The 10,959-nt window shown below is 28.9% G+C and overlaps 1 protein-coding gene and 1 long non-coding RNA gene across 2 annotated transcripts in view; one reads left to right on the forward strand and one right to left on the reverse strand.

The window, feature by feature from the left end:
- The window catches only part of LOC106683090 (uncharacterized), a 2,705-nt gene extending 2,019 nt beyond the window's left edge, over positions 1 to 686 (forward strand). The window contains exon 2 of the long non-coding RNA XR_001343512.2: positions 464 to 686. This is a non-coding gene — a long non-coding RNA (uncharacterized lncRNA). The remainder of the gene's footprint in view (positions 1 to 463) is intronic.
- The window catches only part of pico, a 117,876-nt gene that overhangs the window by 79,842 nt on the left and 27,075 nt on the right, over positions 1 to 10,959 (reverse strand). The window lies entirely within an intron of this gene.

Below are 10,959 nucleotides of genomic sequence, written 5' to 3' on the forward strand. Positions count from 1 at the left end.
ACTTAATTATATTATATACTAGAGGGGTACCCTAACTTAATTATATTATATACCAGGATGAGGTCTAACGTCGGACCAACCACATTTAACAAATTATAAAACTATCTCATTAATTGCACTAATCGCGGCTCAAATTGTTTAACTGTAATTCACATGTATTTTATAGCTGAGATTGTATTATTTTATTTTCGATATAGTGTAATAAATATAAATGTATTGTATTTTATTTTATTTTTTTAGCTGTTCGGGATTTAAGTTTTCGATTAGCTGGGAGAGTAAAATGAAATATTACATGTTGATCATTAAACCTTTTTATATAATAGAGTGAAATTCTTAAATCGCCGCCTTCATTGCAAAATGCATGATTCAGAAACTCATGAAGGGACCAAAACTAACATAATATCATTATAAAAACATGAAAAGCTTCAGTAAGATGTTTTATGTATTTTTTTTTTTTTTACAGGAATTTTCATAGACATTATGGTGTTAGCTATGCTCATCAAGACTGCTACAGAAGAGGACAAAGTTTAAATCAGAACAAGATCACTTTAGCAAATGGTTGAATCTTGAATACTTTATTTAAAAAATGTACGATAAAGATGTAATAGAAAATATACATAAACCTTCTTCAATATCTTAGTCTAATTCATTAAATTTTTAAATGCTCAATAAAGGTGTGCAGTATTTTTGCATTTATTAATGAACTTCCTGAATTGGTTTCAAATTTATATTTCAATAAAATACAGTTGATATTATTATTCTAGAATAATAAAAGCTTAGCAAACCCTAAGGTTCAATGCCGATACCATAAATCGCTGTTCACATGTTTTCCTCCAGTGATTTCCGTACAAACCCAAATCAACTTGATGCAATCCTCCCGCCTACACTTCGGTCTATCCCTCGGACGTTTACCCGTTGATTCAGTGCTTAACATTTTAGAGATCCGATTGTCACTAACCCTTATAACCTTGCACGCACATCTTATGAACCTCAAAGCTATACAAAATAAAAATTAATCTGTTTATTTACAACGATATCTTATATCAAAATTATAAATTTGTAATAAGGTGAATCTTATAACAAATTTAATTCTGATGCATATCGTACAGGTAGAAACTTTATAGTAACTAAGTGAATTAATTCGCTGAGAGGACAATTTTATTCTCTTTAGTGACGTAGCGTAGAGGAGCCCATGGTGCACCAAAATTCCTAAATCAATCTAATAGTTCTATTATGAACTTTTTCCCTTTAAATATACATGAAGAGAGCACTGAAGAATAAGCAATAATTTCATGGCTGTTCCTAATGTAATGTTTATTTTTATTAATAAAGACTAAATAGCAGAGTTCATGTTAAAGGATATTAAGTACGCTAAGATTGAATAACCATATCTATCAATAATCTTATTATTTTTTTATCCAATATCTCTGTTTTGTTTTAAATAATGTATATGAAAATTAAGGTAAAAGGTAAATATCAATCAAAAATAGAGAGTTTAATTGCATCTTACATATTTTAATTATTAAGCAGGTATTTTTTAAAATGTAACGACATTTTAATTATAAAATATTTTAAAAAGGTTAAAAATAAAACAATTGATTCCATGATTATTAATGAAGTACTTTTTTGACAAAACAATTAATAAGAGGGCTTCACATCTACTTCGGGAAACAACATTATTTTTATCATAACCACAATCCTAATTATCATTGCATTAACAATGTATTCTTTCAAACAAAAAAAAAATTCAATTTAATTCCTCTAATCAATTATTAAACAATATATTTCTAAGAGTATCAATAAATCCTGTTGAAAAAAAAAATCCATGAGACCAATTTAATGCTAATCTTTTTAGTTTGAAAAAAAAAATTTATAATCTTAAAATTTTTTTCTTGAGACTTGTAATTTCTTAATAAATAATTCAAAACACTATCCAATTATAGTCTCAAACCCTTTATTTTTTTTACAGCTTTTATTTCATAGCTTTTATCACTTTTATTAATAGTGTGTGCAGAGAAATAATTTTGACTATGGTTTTTAATGGATAATTGACTTATTAGATATAAATGTTTTGACCTGGGCAGAATAGCCTGAAGGAAGTTTTAGAGTGTTAAATTATATGTTTTCATAGTGATATTGAGATTGTTCCTGAAGATGGCCGAATTGGCCGAAACGTTGGACGTGTAAAAGAAATAAAGGTTTTGAGACTATAATTGGATAGTGTTTTGAATTATTTATTAAAAAAAAAATAGTTAACTATTGATTTTCCGACGTTTCGCCCCACTTTGTAGAGTTTCATCAAGGCTAAAATGATACAAAAACAATAAAAAATATTTTGACATAGTAGGATAAGATACCAAAAAGGTAAATTATTTAAATGTAGATAAAATATTACAGAACTCATAATTATACATAAAAGTACTGAATTTCATCAAAATCGTCAGAGAGCTGTTTTTGAGAAATTCTGAAAAATACTGACCACAAAAAAAAATTTTCAATTCACACTAATGGGATCTCAAAAGATGTATTTCAGTCGAAAACTGGAATTCAAAATTTCACTATCGCAATACTTCCCCATACTATTGTTTCATTATAGTTAAGTGCAAATAAAAGTTTTAGAAGTTTGAAGGTGCAAAAAATGTTTAGAAAGAAAAGAATTTTGAGAAAACGAATTTACTTACCGAATATAATCTGATCTGATCTATAGGGTGCTGCTGGAAGTGCCTTAATAGGGGTATTCATGATGTGTTAAATGTAAAATGTTTTGCCATGTTAAATGTTATAACTATAGGATTGTGAGCAGCCCTATTTGAAGTCATGTTAAACGTTAAATGCACAAGAGTCCCTAGCGGATTTTCTCAGCAACTTGTTGTATAAGCCTTTATGTTTATAACCTTCATTCCAGACCCTCATGTTATTGTTTACTTCAATTTTGATTTAAGTAATTAATTACAACATGCCTAGAGTGAGTGAAAAGTGGAATTTGTGTGAAAGTTTGCTTATGAAATGAAATGAAAAAATAACTTTATTCTGGGACATATGTCCCCTAAGAATAATTACATGGTTCATATAGTGAGACTTTTATCTGGCGAGCGTTTACAAATTTTCAGATAGTAGAATGAAATTACATTGTTTTTTTTTACTGTTTTTTTTTCTAAAATGTATCATTAAAATTATCCATTCTGGTTTAATAACAGGGATATGAATACCACAAACACACAAAAGAACTGAGCTGTCACAACAAAAAATGGCGGCGATCTCAACTGGTCTATTGTGTGACGTCATTCTCCATTTAACAGACCAAGTAACAGACTCTCACCCATGTTAAATGTTATTTCGTTTTACCACGGTAAAAGAAGGCAATTTTTTTCGATTTAACATGAGTTTTTTCCATTTAACACGCTTTAATATGTTAAACCAAAGATCATGAATACCCCTAATATATTGTAACGAGGTTATCGGTCGAGAAACAATCGATTGATTTGATCGGTCCGTTAAAGAACGACTTCAGTCAGTGTGTAAAAAGGATGCGAGAGCCGTATGGTGTTTTTGAGATAATTGCGATTGTTCTTTAGTGACAATAAAAAAATAAATAGTTTTGGCTACCTGTTTTTATTTCTTTATCCGGATATCACTATCACGCTACAATATTTATATTTCAGTCATCACTGAAACTATGTTCCTAGGGATTAAGATACGGATGTTAATTCTTCCTCAGCACATCCGAAGACCTTCAATATAGTGTAAAAATCTCTGGCAGAGTGCATATATGATTTTGAAATTATTTCAATTTGCGTCACAATCTTGCGTTATCAGATTTCCCTCATATCAGCAGTGCAAGTAGAGAGTAATCTGAAATAAAAAACACCAATATAGCTCACACTGCTGATCAGTCAAGATGATGAATTGGGAAGAAGTAGTACTATTAACGTTGGCGGTGTCTTTATTCTCCGTCATAGCCTTCAACCTAGTGAACAGAACACATGGCCCACTCCGGACGATTTGGATCCTCACTAAAAGACTTATTTCTGAAAATTGGAAAGAATTTCTAGCTCTTATCGTAGTTCTATTTTGTTTTATCATTTTGTATAGAAATTCAAGTTGTCGCCAGGATTGCCAAAGGCATGATTCAGAAAATGCTCGTTATGATTGCGAACAGGATTGTAGGAAACATTCAGCACTAGGGAGATTCATGAATATTTTCACTTCAAAAGAACCTACTTCCAAATGAATCAATTGTATGTACTAAATGTTTATCATATAATTCAATGAATAATTATTAATATGGAAAATAAAGGAGTTTAACTAGAGTTTGACATCTTTAACTATTTGACCCTAATAACTAATAAATGCTTTTAAGTTATTATTATTTTTTTTATGGTTTTAGGAGTAATATTTAAATTTAAAATATATACATTCATGTGTATTTATACCTAAATGTTTTTGAGTGACATGCATTAATGCTGTCAAAATATTCGGTTTATAGTACATAGTTTGCATAGTTAAAAACAGTGAAACATTCTCAAAAGTAAGATCATAGCTTACAACCTATTCATATATAGCAGTTCCAAGTCAATTGAAACATTTTAAAAGTCCGATTTGAATCTTGAAACTTATATTAGGGCATATAATGAATGCAAATATTGACTATCCATGTATATGTATATTTTTTTATCTTAGAGCATTTGGAAACATATTTTATTTATTTATATTTTTTAAATCCATGCTATATATATGTGTGTGGCGGTGAAATAAAAAAAGGTGGGTCGAATTGTCTAAATTAACTGGGTGTAAACCGACCTGGGGACGTCTTTTAAGTTGTCATAAATTGTCTTAGTCTATTTGTTTTCAATTCAAGTTGTCCAGTTTTTCACGACCGGGGTTCATTATATTCTCTAGAATATGTGAGCATTTTAATTATAAGTTATTTCAAAATTATTAAAAATAAAGTACTTAATTTCAGTATTACAAATGATTTTTGTTTGGCTAAAATATTTAGAAGTGGGTGAAACGGCATTATGTTTATTTGCATTTTAACCGTAATTATTATCACATGATAGCAATGCATCCTTCCAATCAGAAAAACAATAATTTAATTTATCTTATCAATTTTTTTTAAACAGTATCTCTTTGAACAATACCAATGAATGCTGCGCAATAAACCTCGATAAGACCAATTTGATGAAAATATTTTAGTTTTTCAAAAACGAAATATAAAAACTGTTTATTTATTTTATATTTTAATATTTTTACATAATTAAATGTGACAGCCGACAAACTATAAAAATTATTGAGAAACGTTCTGTATTTAATTTTTAAAAAAATCATTGTTGATATCATAATTTATTTATTTTTTAAATCCGGCATAAGTGGTTTTAAAAAAACAAAACAATAATGACACGATAATAATTAGAAAAAGGGAAATTCTGATTATTATATTATACACGATATATATATGAACTATCAAAGAATTTGATAATTAACTAAAGGAGATAAATGGAGAAATAGAGACACCAATTTAGAGACAGAAAATCAGAGAGCTTGTCCGATGTTGACAGGAAAAAACTTGATATTCGTGATTCGGACATCGAGAAACCCTAAAATACGCAATTTTACAGCAACAGAAAAATAAAAATTTTATATTTGATATTTTCGCCTTCCATGGTGGTAAGTGAAAGTTTTTATATACTAGATTTTTTTTTTTTATATCCCTTTATTTTATTTAAATTATCCTGCTTCTGAAGATTTCTATTGAATACGTGAATCAATCACCTTAATATTATTTTGGTTTGAGAATAAAATTCTGGGAAAATGCGTTCACCTTATCCAGAAAGTTAGTTTCTTCATATGGTAAACAAAGCTTAAATTTTTGATTAAGAATATTTATAACAACTTAGACCTGGCGTACACTAATCCCCAAAATCCCACCCCCCAGAAGAACCGTTTTACACTTGGCATGTACTTTTTAGACGTTAGACTGATAAATTTATTTCTAATGCATCTTGATATTTTTGTCGTATTTTGATCATTTTTGGGGCCATTTTAATAGAAAACTACAGGAAAACATGCGTGTCTTAATTAAAAAATTGCGGTGGAATAAGTTTATTCTCATAGGGGACAACCGAGAGTAAAGGGTTAAAGAAAATAAAAAATTGGGGTGAAATAACTTCCTGTTTTTTCTACGGGTTGTTGAACAATTTGATTTACATCGGTAGATTGTAAAGGTGGCTTATCCCCTTCAAAAACGCATTTGACCACGAGAATATAATGCTACTATTAGATAGATACAGCGAGGTGGAAGGCGGAGGAGACAAGATGGAGTGATTTGGTGACCTCCTTGAGAAGTGGGAGCAGAGAGCAGATGTCGGGGCAGGTGGGCCCAGCATCTGCCTCCAGCACCTGGCCGACCCGTGCCCCTCTCTCTTCATTGCCTTTTTATTTTTCTTCATCCCAATCTGGAATCAAAATTATCCCAAAAACTGCTCCTAAGTTGCAGATGGAGCAGGAAGTACATGGCCACCCAGGGTAGAACCGGGCAATGTTACCCAAATGACGTTGCTCAGATGAAGGCAATTATTTTTATTAGCAGGCTCTTGACTTTTGAAATGATTCTGATATCAAGCAAATGGATACTTCAGTCATTTATTTGATAATATATTTAATTGGGAGTTTTTTTTTTTTTTTTTACTTTTCCTCTAGACAATGTCTGAACAAGTTTGGAAATCGATAACTTTTATTTTTAGGGATCTCAACAAATTTATTCTAGATCAATTATGTTTTATATGATTGTTTGAGAGTTGTTTATTTTATTATCAATTTACACAATTTTGATCCTTTTTACTCTCAACCTTTATTATTTAATAATTCTCCAACGTTTCGGCCCTCAGGCCATTCTCATGGATACAACCTATAAAAAGTTTTTTGTTTCATAACAATTAGATTATTTTAAACTACACATTGATTTTTTTGGCCTTACCTTCAATATTGATATCATTGTTTTTTTTAAATCTCAATTTGCAGGCTAATTGCCCTTGTCACATCTTTAAAATAAATTAATCATTAAAATAATATCATAACAACTTCATAAAATGTTTGTTTTTAAATAGATTTCTTACTTACATAACTTTTTTAATATTTATATCATAAATTTAAAATTTTTTTTTTTTACAAACAACTTCTCCTCTTTCACTTATATTTCTACCTTAAACAGGTTAGGGCTCTGTTATCACCTTATCATATAACAATACATTTTTTATCATTAATTTACAATTTTAATATAATTTAATTAACGTCCATTTTAAATTATTTTGCTTATAACTTAAGTTATGAAGTTGTAATGATATTATTTTAATGATTAATTTATTTTAAAGATGTGACAAGGCCAATTAGCCTGCAATTTTGGGTTTTTTAAAAAACAATGACATCAATATTGAAGGTATGGCCAAAGAAATCAGTGTGTAGTTTAAGAAAATAATGTTATTGTTATAAAAACACAAAACTTTGTATAGGTTGTATCCTTGAGAATGGCCTGAGGGCCGAAACGTTGGAGAATTATTAAAGAATAAAGGTTGAGAGTATCAAAATTGTGTAAATTGATAATAAATTTATTCTAATTAGAGTCAAACAAAATTTAATTATTATAATATTTTTTATAGTTTGCGATTTCTTTAAGGATTTTCTCAACAACTTTTTATTTCAATTTTGTTTTTTTAGCAAAATATATTTTGATTTAGAATTCTTTGTCTGTAAAATCTTACACTGACGAGGGGAGCAAGGCATGCGGAACCACCGATTTCAATGAAGCTTCTTTTTGGGATACTAATATAGGTCGAAAAATATTAGATTCTTTTTACATATTTTCAGAAATTTTTCGTATTAAATTTAATATTATCAATAATCTATAAAATTGATTTATGACACCCTTTTTTCTTTTATTATGTTAGATTTTCTGACACTTTTACTCCTTCATGATTCGGATAAAACGAGTGCCTGATGTAAATCCGTCTTTAAATTTCATTTACTATAAGAATTAGTATAAAAATAACCCGTTTTCCATTGGGAATTTCAGAAGTAGGCATGCTGAAGAGTGTAAGAAAATTAACAACACTTTTAAAAGATAGACCATACGCCATTGTATGAAAAATCGAAAACCACAAGTCCTGAATTTGTAGTTGTTAAGGAGAGCAGGGTGTGAACATTGCAGCTTTAATAGCGGCACATCTGACAAAAAAAAAATGTATTTTACGTATTCAAGAGATTGTCAACTTAACTTGTTACCCTTTAACAATCCTACTAGCTTTGGGACAATCTATAGAGGGACCTAAGTAGAGAATGAACCTGCCTGTCCATGGTACTATCTTTGGAACACGTCCATCTAAAAATGAAACCAACAATTTTATTTTTGTCAAACGGGCCACAATTCACGTGGAGCACTGTTAAAATAATTTTGTTTTTATTCATTTCTTTTTTTGGCAGCCTTGTATTAACTTCATTTGTTATCCAAAACTCCTGAGCTCTCAGGTCGAATAATTTACTCACAAGGAGTAAATGAGGTCAAAAAGTAACTAAACTTAATGATGCAAACAATATATTGCATAAAATATAAATTTTTTTTTTAATCGGATGGGTTCCAATTTAAGCTCACCTCACATGCTCCTTATCCTATTGGATTTGTGCTTAGATTTTCTATGGGTTACAACATTTTTTATATTTTGAAAGTGTTAATTTGTTTACCACCTTCAACTTACCTCACTTTTTTATAATTTTTTTTTTACGAATTTCGATGGTAAATGAAACTCTAAGACGAATTCGCATCGGGTAATTTTATGATTTGAGTTGCGAAGATCTAAAAGATGCGGAAAATCGATCAAACTTAAGAAAACAAGTTTCAGAAGTCAATTTTTCATAAGAATCCGACAACATAATTACACTATGATTATAAATAATTATATTACAATTATAATTATAAATACGAGAAGATGGTTGGGGGTGCGGTCAAAGTGAAACACAAATAAGTTGGTGTAACCTATTTAATAGGTTAATAGTTATTAATATTTAAATAGGTTACACCAACTTATTTGTTTCACATTGACCGCACCCCCAACCATCTTCTTCTCATACGTCATCCACGGTCAACTATCTCTCATAATTATAATTATAAATAATATAAGATCATATTACGCATAAGGGGCTGGAGAGATTTAAATGTTTTTCATGAAGATCAGAACACCTCAATAAATAGATGGCTAAATTATGATGACCAATTCTTACAGGTAATTGAGTTCTGAAACTGATATTTGATCTCTGTAGTTGATTTACCTATAAATGAGCATCAATTTCCATGGTTTTGGAGGTCATCTTGGAATTTAGTTTAGTTACTTTTTTGGCATATAACTCTTCTGTTTTTATGAGTAATATGAATTTTATATTAAGTAAATAGTGTAACCCTCGATTAAAATAGACCTAATTTAAATGAATAACATTAATTTAATTATATTCAAAATGTTTACAAGTGAGGGAGTGTTTTGAAGAGTTTAAATCAAATGAATGGTCTCAAGAATATGAAAGTATATACTTTTATCGCTAGAATTATATTTTGTTTTCATAATATTCTTGTTAAAATTCAATTTATTAATTCCATTTTCTTTAATATTACTTTATGTTTAATATTAAAGAAAGGTATAAAAAGTACAACCAATTCTATTTCAATTTAACTGAGTAATTTCTACAATTTCTGAAAAACAAAAGTTAAATATTATGTATAATGGTTTCCCATCAGAATTCAAAGGATACATCCCCAAATTTTATATTATTTAAAAACATGACAATATATTATACCAATACGTGCAACTTTAAAAGGATTTCCAATAAGATCCTAAATAGAACGAATCAATGAGTCAAATGAAACTTTGAAAACCTTATAAACCAGATTTATACAATTTGGTTAGTCATAAAATAAAAAACATAAGAATTATATTCTGGTTCGAACATAACTAGCTTTTATCAGTCCATTTCTATTAATGGGGCAGTTCAGCTCTTGCAATATTATTGTGTCTGATATATTACAGGCCAACTTATCAGTAAATACCTCATATGCTCCTAGTTAAAGTTGCTTGGTACCTTAAGAGATTGTGTGAATTTCAACCAATATAAAAATATTTCAGAACAAAGTGTATCAAGATAAATAATAAAAAATCTTTGAATAGAAAAACAAACAAAGTAAAACAATAATTTGAAAACTTATACAGATCTAAGATGATAGAATCATTTCAATGAAATTTAAATCAAATCAATATTTCTAATCATTTAATTTACAACTAAAATATTATTTTAGCTAATTGTCAGTAGACCCTCAACTAATTACTTCTTTGTTTCTTCTCTATTATTCTAAACATCCTTTTTTTTTTCGTTTTATCTTAAACAATGCATTGTAAACATATATACATGGATAAGTATATAAGTATATATTAAGTACCTTGGTGACCTTGTAATTAGCAGTGAACCAACAGGCAAACATCTGAGAGGTGGGAGGATTATGTTAAGGCTAACTTGGAGATTTAGATTTTGATTGAGGTCAGTCGATGGATATTGGTAGGCACCATTTATTGGTGGTGTTGCCATAGAACCATAGGGTTCATTTAGTCAAAGTGCATTAGTATTTTTGAATATTAGAACATCTGAATATTATCATTTCACATTTAATGAATACTAATTATTTTTCACAAATAATTTTTTTGACATACTGGAAGGTATGAATTCTATATCGTTCATTTTCTTCCTTTATTCTTGATTTTATTCTTATCCCCTTTTATAATCTTTTAGTTTTTACTTTCTTTTATATTTCTTCTTTTTAACTGTTTTTTTTTTTTTCATTTTCATTTATTGTTTATAACCTTGTATTTTTCTTATTTAATATTTACATTTCATTGTATATCCTTGTAATTTTCCATTACTTATTTA

Source organism: Halyomorpha halys, unplaced genomic scaffold (genome assembly GCF_000696795.3).
Source record: "Halyomorpha halys isolate HHAL.00 unplaced genomic scaffold, Hhal_1.1 Scaffold464.1, whole genome shotgun sequence".
In the NCBI taxonomy this organism is placed as follows: Eukaryota; Metazoa; Arthropoda; class Insecta; order Hemiptera; family Pentatomidae; genus Halyomorpha; species Halyomorpha halys.